Genomic DNA, 12,021 nt, shown 5'->3' with positions numbered 1-12,021 from the left:
AACAACATTATCACTTGAGGGAAGCAGAGGGGAGGGGGCTGGAGGTCATCCTTGGGTATGGCTGATCACTGTCCCATACAGAACATTGCAATAACTTTAATCTATTTATTGTGCTTTTTCAAAAGGGTAAACAATATCTTCAATTCTAAAATCTTTCATGTCCTTGTTATGGAAAACAGTTCTGTAACACTCCTTGGATATTTCACATCATTTAGGAATAAAACTTTACTCTTATCAATCTCATTAACCATTTCCTGCCTTTAATCTCCTACAGAGTTATTTCTGATGTTACTCTCACCTCATCACTGAAAAAAAACTTCTTCCCTTCTGCTTTTTCAAAAATAAACAAAAAATTTCAAAATTATTCTTTTTTTTCCCCATTTTTTCTTTTTTTTTTCCTAAGGCTCTAAAAGACATATCACCTCTCCTCACTTCTCACTGAACAGAATTAACCCCTCAGTGAGACAGTACAATCTTTCCAAACATATGTGGGTTAGTGGGATATACTATCTCAATTCTTGGAGCTTTCACCACCTGTCACCAGACCATTGCGCGTTCACTCTCATCAAATAATCATTACCTCACAGGTGCATCATCATCGCCAATTCCAACTAACTATGACCAGCATAGTATTTTCTATACCTTCTCACTTGCTCACACTAGTCACATACTCAGAGAACTTTCTGTGATCCCATACAAATGCTTAAAAAGGTGTTACCTCTTTCAAAGACAAAAATCTAAATAAAATAAATGAAAAATGTCCCCAAAAAACCTAACCATGCGTTGTGTGTCATTCACTGTTACCACCCCCACCCTGTCTTCTTTTATTATGTTTCCCCATATATTCTACCTTGTACGTAGGTGGCAGATACCCCCTGTGAATCTCGCTACCGGTCAGCACTCTTCACAGGAAAAAATCAACTCATCAAATCAGAAAAAAATTATATGCAATATGTCATTCTTTGTTACCATATCTGCACATTGTCTAAGTGATCATTACACGATTAGATCACTATCTCCCCTGGTTATTTAGCTAACTGTGGCCACAGTATTAACCCCTTAAGATACTCTATCAATTTAGTACCCTCCCCCTTTCCAAACAAACAAAATTAAATTAACACAAATCAAAAAACAAAACAAAAATTGGCTTAAAGAAAACCCCACACCCTTGAGTCAGTTATCACTGATTACCTTCCATTCATAAGAATAAAAATAAACCCAGGATTTATCTGCGCATTACTCAAGGTATATCTGATTCAATATATGTATCCAGATCAAGCAAATAGGCAACAGAAATTGCAAACAGAAAACATGGTCTAATATATCAATATGAACCTTTAAGAATAGATGTTATATTAGACTTATATCTCATCGATATATATATCACTTTTCTTATTCAAAATGTATTACTCATTAACTGAAAAAAACATTGAATTCACATGATCATTTCCTGTTTCTTCACCTAACATGGACAACTCCTTATCTCGCATTACATCAACTGAATCCATCACTTTAGAGTTTCCAACTCACAGCTGCTTTGTTTAATAAACCAAAAAAAAAATTAAATCAAAAACCCATAGCAGAAAAACATCAGTCCTACATTACGGACTTCATCTCCGCAAGACAGGAGATGAAACAAACTTTACAATGAGATAAACTCGATCTTACTTTCTTTGTTATAAACAATATTCCAATTAACTTTATTTATTTTGGTGGTAAAAATGAACTGTTACTTGGCTTACAATATTAGCATCTACTCCTTTAAACTCTGTATTTTAACTGACCTCTGTCTATGGATATAAAGAAATTAGCTCAAACTGTTATTGTAATCCGACTGCTTGCTAGCTCTAACAATGCAACGTATACTTAATTATTTATTAACATTTTCTTATATAAACCATATACAGTAGACAATCCGAGGGTTTCCAAACAATACAGATTATGGATAAATCATGCATTCCATTTCTTCCACATGTTGCTGGCCAGTCAAACCAGAAAGAAACGTAAATGCACAATCTCCTCTACCTATCTCTAATCACCAAATTATAAGCACGGAAAAACCTACAACAAATATATGCAACTTCTTTAAAATGTATAGATTGGACAAACAAAGAAACTCTAATTATCAAAACAACCGCTACAGATTAGTTACTTCAGCAATATCCTCAGCAGACAATATACACCAAACAATCCAACCGCGGTCAAAAAATAAAAACAAACAAAAAAAAAAAATACTGTCATTTAAAGAACTTTTTTTTTTTTAAAAAGTAGAAAATTTATTGCCAGCATAACCTTTATACCAATATGCTTGCTATAGTCTGCATGCTTTGCAAATAAACCAAAGAAATACTCTTCCTGACCGAAGCAATGTTGTTTACAACTTCTTGCCAAGTTTCTCGCTGCTCTCCTTATCTATTCTCTGACACAGAGAAGAAATGGGCGATGCGGGGGGGTTTAGCAAGCTGACAGTCTGCAAAATGCAGCGTTGTCTTTCCATGCCTTAAATTATGATCTATTTGTTTTATAATTAAAGATCAAAGTTTCTTCAAGTAATATTGGATTAGCACACTTTAACAGATGTTGAGAAAGATAAGAGTACAAATAAATGCACCGACTTTACAATTTTTTCTACACATTTTTTTTTTTTAAATAGCTAATTTTTTTTTCAAACTTTGATTTTCTCAACTGATAAAATGCGAAAACCAACATCATTGAATCTCGCTGGGGCCTCCAACTGATAAAGCAGATATTTATCTGATAAGATTAGATATGATAAATAACCCAAACCAAATTTATTTACTTTATTACCTTTAAATATAACGGCAACGCTGAAATGATTGCACACCCACACAACCTTGTTATAAAAGGTATGACAATGCTTTACTTAAAGAATAGCTTCATTACAGGTAATTGCAAATGCAGACTAACACAAGAAACATAAAATTGATTAGCTAATACTGAAACAGTAATTCTAAATCAAATCAAAATGGACACCTTTCAAGGACAGTGATCAGCCATGATTAAACCTCCTTCATAATTACCTCCAGCCCCCTGTGCTTCCTTGTTCTTTCTCAACTGCCTTGTCCCTCCTTCTATCACTCTGATATTTAAACCTTTATCACATTAATTAATTAATTACTCATAAGCATTGAGTCTTATTGGCAAGCTCTGCTTTCAATCATGATGTCATAATTAACCCAACACCCAACTTCAGTGGCCTTGTGGGTCTACGCATGTGTGGCCTTGTTCCCATATTATTCAGTTTGTGGAGTCTAGGTGTCTGTCCTTGTTCTCTGTTACATCAATAAGGCATTCTTAAACCCAGAAATCCAAAACAATATCTCATAAGAAATTACTTATTTCAGCAGTATTCTGACTCCACACGCCATCTTGTAACGAGATATGCAAGTCATGCCTAACAAAATGGCTGCTGCTTCTAACATATAATAACTGTTTAGCGCAAAGAGAAGGCCTCATACGCAATGAATAGTACATTGTGCAACAAGCTAAAGTCATCTGCAGCAATAATAACAATATTTGAGAAAACAGAGTATAACAAAAGTATATAATTATTGATGCGTTATTTCAGTTTTAACACTTACCTGGTTATAGAAGTAGAAGAAGGCAAAAAAGTGTCTGTATCTCACCTACAGCCATACCACATTGGATACGCCCAATCTCGTCTGATCTTGGAAGCTAAGCAGTGTTGGGCCTGGTTAGTACTTGGGTGGGAGACCACATGGGAACACCAGGTGCTGTAGGTTTTTTCCCATTACTGGCAAATTGTTTTTATTCTCTAGCTATTTAAATTGGAAACTTTTTCTTTTTATTGCCAATAGAGACATTTGGGAGAGGTCAAACAGACACAATAGCCATCACCTAAAGACTTACCACACTGTTTCGGCCCAATTCCAACTGCTTTTGGCAGCTAAACAGTGTTGAGCTTCTTTAGTAGTTTAATTTGAGACCACCTGCTAATATTATGTCCTGTAGGTCTTTTTACATTACCAACACATGATTTTTTTCAGTAAGCCAATAATGTTAGGAAACTTTTTTATTAGCTTACCTGGTTATAGAAGTAGAAGAGGACAAAAAAGTGACTTAATCTCACCTACAGCCATACCACATTGGATACGCCCAATCTCGTCTGATCTTGGAAGCTAAGCAGTGTTGGGCCTAGTTAGTACTTGGGTGGGAGACCACATGGGAACACCAGGTGCTGTAGGTTTTTTGCCATTACTGGCAAATTGTTTTTATTCTCTAGCTATTTAAATTGGACACTTTTTCTTTTTATTGCCAATACAGACATTTGGGAGAGGTCAAACAGACACAATAGCCATCACCTACAGACTTACCACACTGTTTCGGCCCAATTACAACTGCTTTTGGCAGCTAAACAGTGTTGAGCATCATTAGTAGTTTAATTTGAGACCACCTGCTAATATTATGTCCTGTAGGTCTTTTTACATTACCAACACATGGTTTTTTTAAGTAAGCCAATACAGTTAGGAAACTTTTTTATTAGCTTACCTGGTTATAGAAGTAGAAGAGGGCAAAAAAGTGGTTGTATCTCACCTACAGCCATACCACATTGGATACGCCCAATCTCTTCTGATCTTGGAAGCTAAGCAGTGTTGGGCCTGGTTAGTACTTGGGTGGGAGACCACATGGGAACACCAGGTGCTGTAGGTTTTTTCCCATTACTGGCATATTGTTTTTATTCTCTAGCTATTTAAATTGGAAACTTTTTCTTTTTATTGCCAATACAGACATTTGGGAGAGGTCAAACAGACACAATAGCCATCACCTAAAGACTTACCACACTGTTTCGGCCCAATTCCAACTGCTTTTGGCAGCTAAACAGTGTTGAGCTTCTTTAGTAGTTTAATTTGAGACCACCTGCTAATATTATGTCCTGTAGGTCTTTTTACATTACCAACACATGATTTTTTTCAGTAAGCCAATAATGTTAGGAAACTTTTTTATTAGCTTACCTGGTTATAGAAGTAGAAGAGGACAAAAAAGTGACTTTATCTCACCTACAGCCATACCACATTGGATACGCCCAATCTCGTCTGATCTTGGAAGCTAAGCAGTGTTGGGCCTAGTTAGTACTTGGGTGGGAGACCACATGGGAACACCAGGTGCTGTAGGTTTTTTCCCATTACTGGCAAATTGTTTTTATTCTCTAGCTATTTAAATTGGACACTTTTTCTTTTTATTGCCAATACAGACATTTGGGAGAAATCAAACAGACACAATAGCCATCACCTAAAGACTTACCACACTGTTTTGGCCCAATTCCAACTGCTTTTGGCAGCTAAATAGTGTTGAGCCTCTTTAGTAGTTTAATTTGAGACCACCTGCTAATATTATGTCCTGTAGGTCTTTTTACATTACCAACACATGATTTTTTTCAGTAAGCCAATACAGTTAGCAAACTTTTTTATTAGCTTACCTGGTTATAGAAGTAGAAGAGGGCAAAAAAGTGGTTGTATCTCACCTACAGCCATACCACATTGGATACGCCCAATCTCTTCTGATCTTGGAAGCTAAGCAGTGTTGGGCCTGGTTAGTACTTGGGTGGGAGACCACATGGGAACACCAGGTGCTGTAGGTTTTTTCCCATTACTGGCATATTGTTTTTATTCTCTAGCTATTTAAATTGGAAACTTTTTCTTTTTATTGCCAATACAGACATTTGGGAGAGGTCAAACAGACACAATAGCCATCACCTAAAGACTTACCACACTGTTTCGGCCCAATTCCAACTGCTTTTGGCAGCTAAACAGTGTTGAGCTTCTTTAGTAGTTTAATTTGAGACCACCTGCTAATATTATGTCCTGTAGGTCTTTTTACATTACCAACACATGATTTTTTTCAGTAAGCCAATAATGTTAGGAAACTTTTTTATTAGCTTACCTGGTTATAGAAGTAGAAGAGGACAAAAAAGTGACTTTATCTCACCTACAGCCATACCACATTGGATACTCCCAATCTCGTCTGATCTTGGAAGCTAAGCAGTGTTGGGCCTAGTTAGTACTTGGGTGGGAGACCACATGGGAACACCAGGTGCTGTAGGTTTTTTCCCATTACTGGCAAATTGTTTTTATTCTCTAGCTATTTAAATTGGACACTTTTTCTTTTTATTGCCAATACAGACATTTGGGAGAGGTCAAACAGACACAATAGCCATCACCTACAGACTTACCACACTGTTTCGGCCCAATTACAACTGCTTTTGGCAGCTAAACAGTGTTGAGCATCTTTAGTAGTTTAATTTGAGACCACCTGCTAATATTATGTCCTGTAGGTCTTTTTACATTACCAACACATGATTTTTTTAAGTAAGCCAATACAGTTAGGAAACTTTTTTATTAGCTTACCTGGTTATAGAAGTAGAAGAGGGCAAAAAAGTGGTTGTATCTCACCTACAGCCATACCACATTGGATACGCCCAATCTCTTCTGATCTTGGAAGCTAAGCAGTGTGGGGCCTGGTTAGTACTTGGGTGGGAGACCACATGGGAACACCAGGTGCTGTAGGTTTTTTCCCATTATTGGCAAATTGTTTTTATTCTATAGCTATTTAAATTGGAAACTTTTTCTTTTTATTGCCAATACAGACAATTGGGAGAGGTCAAACAGACACAATAGCCATCACCTAAAGACTTACCACACTGTTTCGGCCCAATTCCAACTGCTTTTGGCAGCTAAATATTGTTTAGCCTCTTTAGTAGTTTAATTTGAGGCCACCTGCTAATATTATGTCCTGTAGATCTTTTTACATTACCAACACATGATTTTTTTCAGTAAGCCAATACAGTTAGCAAACTTTTTTATTAGCTTACCTGGTTATAGAAGTAGAAGAAGGCAAAAAAGTGACTGTATCTCACCTACAGCCATACCACATTGGATACGCTCAATCTCGTCTGATCTTGGAAGCTAAGCAGTGTTGGGCCTGGTTAGTACTTGGGTGGGAGACCACATGGGAACACCAGGTGCTGTAGGTTTTTTCCCATTACTGGCAAATTGTTTTTATTCTCTAGCTATTTAAATTGGAAACTTTTTCTTTTTATTGCCAATACAGACATTTGGGAGAAATCAAACAGACACAATAGCCATCACCTAAAGACTTACCACACTGTTTCGGCCCAATTCCAACTGCTTTTGGCAGCTAAATAGTGTTGAGCCTCTTTAGTAGTTTAATTTGAGACCACCTGCTAATATTATGTCCTGTAGGTCTTTTTACATTACCAACACATGATTTTTTTCAGTAAGCCAATACAGTTAGCAAACTTTTTTATTAGCTTACCTGGTTATAGAAGTAGAAGAAGGCAAAAAAGTGACTGTATCTCACCTACAGCCATACCAAATTGGATACGCCCAATCTCGACTGATCTTGGAAGCTAAGCAGTGTTGGGCCTGGTTAGTACTTGGGTGGGAGACCACATGGGAACACCAGGTGCTGTAGGTTTTTTCCCATTACTGGCATATTGTTTTTATTCTCTAGCTATTTAAATTGGAAACTTTTTCTTTTTATTGCCAATACAGACATTTGGGAGAGGTCAAACAGACACAATAGCCATCACCTAAAGACTTACCACACTGTTTCGGCCCAATTCCAACTGCTTTTGGCAGCTAAACAGTGTTGAGCTTCTTTAGTAGTTTAATTTGAGACCACCTGCTAATATTATGTCCTGTAGGTCTTTTTACATTACCAACACATGGGGTGAAATGTAATAGGATGAGAGATTCAGAAAGTGAGAGATTTGGTAAGAAATCTCCATTTTTTTTAAAGTGGCAATCATTGACACAGCAAAACCAGTGTGATTTTGCTGTGTCAATGATTGCCACTATAAAAAAAATGGAGATTTCTTACCAAATCTCTCACTTTCTGAATCTCTCATCCTATTACATTTCACCCATGATTTTTTTTAGTAAGCCAATAATGTTAGGAAACTTTTTTATTAGCTTACCTGGTTATAGAAGTAGAAGAGGACAAAAAAGTGACTGTATCTCACCTACAGCCATACCACATTGGATACGCCCAATCTCGTCTGATCGTGGAAGCTAAGCAGTGTTGGGCCTAGTTAGTACTTGGGTGGGAGACCACATGGGAACACCAGGTGCTGTAGGTTTTTTCCCATTACTGGCAAATTGTTTTTATTCTCTAGCTATTTAAATTGGACACTTTTTCTTTTTATTGCCAATACAGACATTTGGGAGAGGTCAAACAGACACAATAGCCATCACCTAAAGACTTACCACACTGTTTCGGCCCAATTACAACTGCTTTTGGCAGCTAAACAGTGTTGAGCCTCTTTAGTAGTTTAATTTGAGACCACCTGCTAATATTATGTCCTGTAGGTCTTTTTACATTACCAACACATGATTTTTTTAAGTAAGCCAATACAGTTAGGAAACTTTTTTATTAGCTTACCTGGTTATAGAAGTAGAAGAGGGCAAAAAAGTGATTGTATCTCACCTACAGCCATACCACATTGGATACGCCCAATCTCGTCTGATCTTGGAAGCTAAGCAGTGTGGGGCCTGGTTAGTACTTGGGTGGGAGACCACATGGGAACACCAGGTGCTGTAGGTTTTTTACCATTACTGGCAAATTGTTTTTATTCTATAGCTATTTAAATTGGAAACTTTTTCTTTTTATTGCCAATACAAACAGTTGGGAGAGGTCAAACAGACACAATAGCCATCACCTAAAGACTTACCACACTGTTTCTGCCCAATTCCAACTGCTTTTGGCAGCTAAATATTGTTTAGCCTCTTTAGTAGTTTAATTTGAGGCCACCTGCTAATATTATGTCCTGTAGATCTTTTTACATTTCCAACACATGATTTTTTTCAGTAAGCCAATACAGTTAGCAAACTTTTTTATTAGCTTACCTGGTTATAGAAGTAGAAGAAGGCAAAAAAGTAACTGTATCTCACCTACAGCCATACCGCATTGGATACGCCCAATCTCGTCTGATCTTGAAAGCTAAGCAGTGTTGGGCCTGGTAAGTACTTGGGTGGGAGACCACATGGGAACACCAGGTGCTGTAGGTTTTTTCCCATTACTGGCAAATTGTTTTTATTCTCTAGCTATTTAAATTGGAAAAATTTTTCTTTTTATTGCCAATACAGACATTTGGGAGAGGTCAAACAGACACAATAGCCATCACCTAAAGACTTACCACACTGTTTCGGCCCAATTCCAACTGCTTTTGGCAGCTAAATAGTGTTGAGCCTCTTTAGTAGTTTAATTTGAGACCACCTGCTAATATTATGTCCTGTAGGTCTTTTTACATTACCAACACATGATTTTTTTCAGTAAGCCAGTACAGTTAGCAAACTTTTTTATTAGCTTACCTGGTTATAGAAGTAGAAGAAGGCAAAAAAGTGACTGCATCTCACCTACAGCCATACCACATTGGATACGCCTATTCTCGTCTGATCTTGGAAGCTAAGCAGTGTTGGGCCTGGTTAGTACTTGGGTGGGAGACCACATGGGAACACCAGGTGCTGTAGGTTTTTTCCCATTACTGGCAAATTGTTTTTATTCTCTAGCTATTTAAATTGGAAACTTTTTCTTTTTATTGCCAATACAGACATTTGGGAGAGGTCAAACAGACACAATAGCCATCACCTAAAGACTTACCACACTGTTTCGGCCCAATTCCAACTGCTTTTGGCAGCTAAACAGTGTTGAGCTTCTTTAGTAGTTTAATTTGAGACCACCTGCTAATATTATGTCCTGTAGGTCTTTTTACATTACCAACACATGATTTTTTTCAGTAAGCCAATAATGTTAGGAAACTTTTTTATTAGCTTACCTGGTTATAGAAGTAGAAGACTTTATCTCACCTACAGCCATACCACATTGGATACGCCCAATCTCGTCTGATCTTGGAAGCTAAGCAGTGTTGGGCCTAGTTAGTACTTGGGTGGGAGACCACATGGGAACACCAGGTGCTGTAGGTTTTTTCCCATTACTGGAAAATTGTTTTTATTCTCTAGCTATTTAAATTGGACACTTTTTCTTTTTATTGCCAATACAGACATTTGGGAGAGGTCAAACAGACACAATAGCCATCACCTAAAGACTTACCACACTGTTTCGGCCCAATTACAACTGCTTTTGGCAGCTAAACAGTGTTGAGCCTCTTTAGTAGTTTAATTTGAGACCACCTGCTAATATTATGTCCTGTAGGTCTTTTTACATTACCAACACATGATTTTTTTAAGTAAGCCAATACAGTTAGGAAACTTTTTTATTAGCTTACCTGGTTATAGAAGTAGAAGAGGGCAAAAAAGTGATTGTATCTCACCTACAGCCATACCACATTGGATACGCCCAATCTCGTCTGATCTTGGAAGCTAAACAGTGAGGGGCCTGGTTAGTACTTGGGTGGGAGACCACATGGGAACACCAGGTGCTGTAGGTTTTTTCCCATTACTGGCAAATTGTTTTTATTCTCTAGCTATTTAAATTGGAAACTTTTTCTTTTTATTTCCAATACAGACAATTGGGAGAGGTCAAACAGACACAATAGCCATCACCTAAAGACTTACCACACTGTTTCGGCCCAATTCCAACTGCTTTTGGCAGCTAAATATTGTTTAGCCTCTTTAGTAGTTTAATTTGAGGCCACCTGCTAATATTATGTCCTGTAGATCTTTTTACATTACCAACACATGATTTTTTTCAGTAAGCCAATACAGTTAGCAAACTTTTTTATTAGCTTACCTGGTTATAGAAGTAGAAGAAGGCAAAAAAGTGACTGTATCTCACCTACAGCCATACCACATTGGATACGCCCAATCTCGTCTGATCTTGGAAGCTAAGCAGTGTTGGGCCTGGTTAGTACTTGGGTGGGAGACCACATGGGAACACCAGGTGCTGTAGGTTTTTTCCCATTACTGGCAAATTGTTTTTATTCTCTAGCTATTTAAATTGGAAACTTTTTCTTTTTATTGCCAATACAGACATTTGAGAGAGGTCAAACAGACACAATAGCCATCACCTAAAGACTTACCACACTGTTTCGGCCCAATTCCAACTGCTTTTGGCAGCTAAACAGTGTTGAGCTTCTTTAGTAGTTTAATTTGAGACCACCTGCTAATATTATGTCCTGTAGGTCTTTTTACATTACCAACACATGATTTTTTTCAGTAAGCCAATAATGTTAGGAAACTTTTTTATTAGCTTACCTGGTTATAGAAGTAGAAGAGGACAAAAAAAGTGACTGTATCTCACCTACAGCCATACCACATTGGATACGCCCAATCTCGTCTGATCTTGGAAGCTAAGCAGTGTTGGGCCTAGTTAGTACTTGGGTGGGAGACCACATGGGAACACCAGGTGCTGTAGGTTTTTTCCCATTACTGGCAAATTGTTTTTATTCTCTAGCTATTTAAATTGGACACTTTTTCTTTTTATTGCCAATACAGACATTTGGGAGAAATCAAACAGACACAATAGCCATCACCTAAAGACTTACCACACTGTTTCGGCCCAATTCCAACTGCTTTTGGCAGCTAAATAGTGTTGAGCCTCTTTAGTAGTTTAATTTGAGACCACCTGCTAATATTATGTCCTGTAGGTCTTTTTACATTACCAACACATGATTTTTTTCAGTAAGCCAATACAGTTAGCAAACTTTTTTATTAGCTTACCTGGTTATAGAAGTAGAAGAAGGCAAAAAAGTGACTGTATCTCACCTACAGCCATACCAAATTGGATACGCCCAATCTCGACTGATCTTGGAAGCTAAGCAGTGTTGGGCCTGGTTAGTACTTGGGTGGGAGACCACATGGGAACACCAGGTGCTGTAGGTTTTTTCCCATTACTGGCATATTGTTTTTATTCTCTAGCTATTTAAATTGGAAACTTTTTCTTTTTATTGCCAATACAGACATTTGGGAGAGGTCAAACAGACACAATAGCCATCACCTAAAGACTTACCACACTGTTTCGGCCCAATTCCAACTGCTTTTGGCAGCTAAACAGTGTTGAGCT

At 37.6% G+C, this 12,021-nt stretch overlaps 18 non-coding genes across 18 annotated transcripts; all 18 read left to right on the top strand.

Annotated features, from left to right (window-relative positions):
• The first annotated feature begins 3,645 nt into the window (after positions 1 to 3,645).
• Positions 3,646 to 3,764, top strand: LOC146054160 (5S ribosomal RNA). Its single transcript, XR_014468137.1, has one exon. It is a non-coding gene; the product is annotated as a 5S ribosomal RNA (ribosomal RNA).
• Positions 3,765 to 4,109: 345 nt separating this feature from the next.
• On the top strand, positions 4,110 to 4,228 carry LOC146053974 (5S ribosomal RNA). The gene has a single exon (XR_014467968.1). It is a non-coding gene; the product is annotated as a 5S ribosomal RNA (ribosomal RNA).
• Positions 4,229 to 4,573: 345 nt separating this feature from the next.
• LOC146053863 (5S ribosomal RNA) lies at positions 4,574 to 4,692 on the top strand. The gene has a single exon (XR_014467867.1). It is a non-coding gene; the product is annotated as a 5S ribosomal RNA (ribosomal RNA).
• Positions 4,693 to 5,037: 345 nt separating this feature from the next.
• On the top strand, positions 5,038 to 5,156 carry LOC146053973 (5S ribosomal RNA). The gene has a single exon (XR_014467967.1). It is a non-coding gene; the product is annotated as a 5S ribosomal RNA (ribosomal RNA).
• A 345-nt stretch (positions 5,157 to 5,501) lies between these two features.
• On the top strand, positions 5,502 to 5,620 carry LOC146053862 (5S ribosomal RNA). Its single transcript, XR_014467866.1, has one exon. It is a non-coding gene; the product is annotated as a 5S ribosomal RNA (ribosomal RNA).
• Positions 5,621 to 5,965: 345 nt separating this feature from the next.
• LOC146054005 (5S ribosomal RNA) lies at positions 5,966 to 6,084 on the top strand. Its single transcript, XR_014467996.1, has one exon. It is a non-coding gene; the product is annotated as a 5S ribosomal RNA (ribosomal RNA).
• Positions 6,085 to 6,429: 345 nt separating this feature from the next.
• On the top strand, positions 6,430 to 6,548 carry LOC146053908 (5S ribosomal RNA). Its single transcript, XR_014467908.1, has one exon. It is a non-coding gene; the product is annotated as a 5S ribosomal RNA (ribosomal RNA).
• Positions 6,549 to 6,893: 345 nt separating this feature from the next.
• LOC146053896 (5S ribosomal RNA) lies at positions 6,894 to 7,012 on the top strand. The gene has a single exon (XR_014467897.1). It is a non-coding gene; the product is annotated as a 5S ribosomal RNA (ribosomal RNA).
• A 345-nt stretch (positions 7,013 to 7,357) lies between these two features.
• LOC146054105 (5S ribosomal RNA) lies at positions 7,358 to 7,476 on the top strand. Its single transcript, XR_014468087.1, has one exon. It is a non-coding gene; the product is annotated as a 5S ribosomal RNA (ribosomal RNA).
• Positions 7,477 to 8,021: 545 nt separating this feature from the next.
• On the top strand, positions 8,022 to 8,140 carry LOC146054132 (5S ribosomal RNA). The gene has a single exon (XR_014468111.1). It is a non-coding gene; the product is annotated as a 5S ribosomal RNA (ribosomal RNA).
• Positions 8,141 to 8,485: 345 nt separating this feature from the next.
• LOC146053873 (5S ribosomal RNA) lies at positions 8,486 to 8,604 on the top strand. The gene has a single exon (XR_014467876.1). It is a non-coding gene; the product is annotated as a 5S ribosomal RNA (ribosomal RNA).
• Positions 8,605 to 8,949: 345 nt separating this feature from the next.
• LOC146054023 (5S ribosomal RNA) lies at positions 8,950 to 9,068 on the top strand. The gene has a single exon (XR_014468012.1). It is a non-coding gene; the product is annotated as a 5S ribosomal RNA (ribosomal RNA).
• Positions 9,069 to 9,414: 346 nt separating this feature from the next.
• LOC146054094 (5S ribosomal RNA) lies at positions 9,415 to 9,533 on the top strand. Its single transcript, XR_014468077.1, has one exon. It is a non-coding gene; the product is annotated as a 5S ribosomal RNA (ribosomal RNA).
• A 331-nt stretch (positions 9,534 to 9,864) lies between these two features.
• LOC146053972 (5S ribosomal RNA) lies at positions 9,865 to 9,983 on the top strand. The gene has a single exon (XR_014467966.1). It is a non-coding gene; the product is annotated as a 5S ribosomal RNA (ribosomal RNA).
• A 345-nt stretch (positions 9,984 to 10,328) lies between these two features.
• LOC146054051 (5S ribosomal RNA) lies at positions 10,329 to 10,447 on the top strand. The gene has a single exon (XR_014468038.1). It is a non-coding gene; the product is annotated as a 5S ribosomal RNA (ribosomal RNA).
• Positions 10,448 to 10,792: 345 nt separating this feature from the next.
• LOC146054148 (5S ribosomal RNA) lies at positions 10,793 to 10,911 on the top strand. Its single transcript, XR_014468126.1, has one exon. It is a non-coding gene; the product is annotated as a 5S ribosomal RNA (ribosomal RNA).
• Positions 10,912 to 11,257: 346 nt separating this feature from the next.
• LOC146053970 (5S ribosomal RNA) lies at positions 11,258 to 11,376 on the top strand. Its single transcript, XR_014467964.1, has one exon. It is a non-coding gene; the product is annotated as a 5S ribosomal RNA (ribosomal RNA).
• Positions 11,377 to 11,721: 345 nt separating this feature from the next.
• Positions 11,722 to 11,840, top strand: LOC146054104 (5S ribosomal RNA). The gene has a single exon (XR_014468086.1). It is a non-coding gene; the product is annotated as a 5S ribosomal RNA (ribosomal RNA).
• Positions 11,841 to 12,021: the final 181 nt, after the last annotated feature.

Source organism: Crinia signifera, unplaced genomic scaffold, assembly GCF_055691185.1.
Source record: "Crinia signifera unplaced genomic scaffold, ASM5569118v1 HAP2_SCAFFOLD_222, whole genome shotgun sequence".
Classification (NCBI taxonomy): Eukaryota; Metazoa; Chordata; class Amphibia; order Anura; family Myobatrachidae; genus Crinia; species Crinia signifera.
Note: the sequence above shows the minus strand (reverse complement) of the source record. Positions and strands in the feature narration are given on the sequence as shown.